Here is a 203-nt window from a genome sequence, read left to right as displayed (position 1 = left end):
TTCACGACGGATACACATGCAGTCGTCATCAGAACAGAAAACGAGACAGAGAGTGTGTGATAAAGTGATATTTCACAACGTTTCGAATCAATGAACAAATGTCATCAGACCATCCCTCAAAAAGAAAAGAAAAAAAAAGAGGAGCTGGTTTCGATTTATAATTCCGTTCTTAGTGTGGTTGTATTTCATTGCATATACTTCCG

Source organism: Penaeus monodon, chromosome 15, assembly GCF_015228065.2.
Source record: "Penaeus monodon isolate SGIC_2016 chromosome 15, NSTDA_Pmon_1, whole genome shotgun sequence".
NCBI lineage: Eukaryota > Metazoa > Arthropoda > Malacostraca > Decapoda > Penaeidae > Penaeus > Penaeus monodon.
This window is presented reverse-complemented; position numbering follows the sequence as displayed.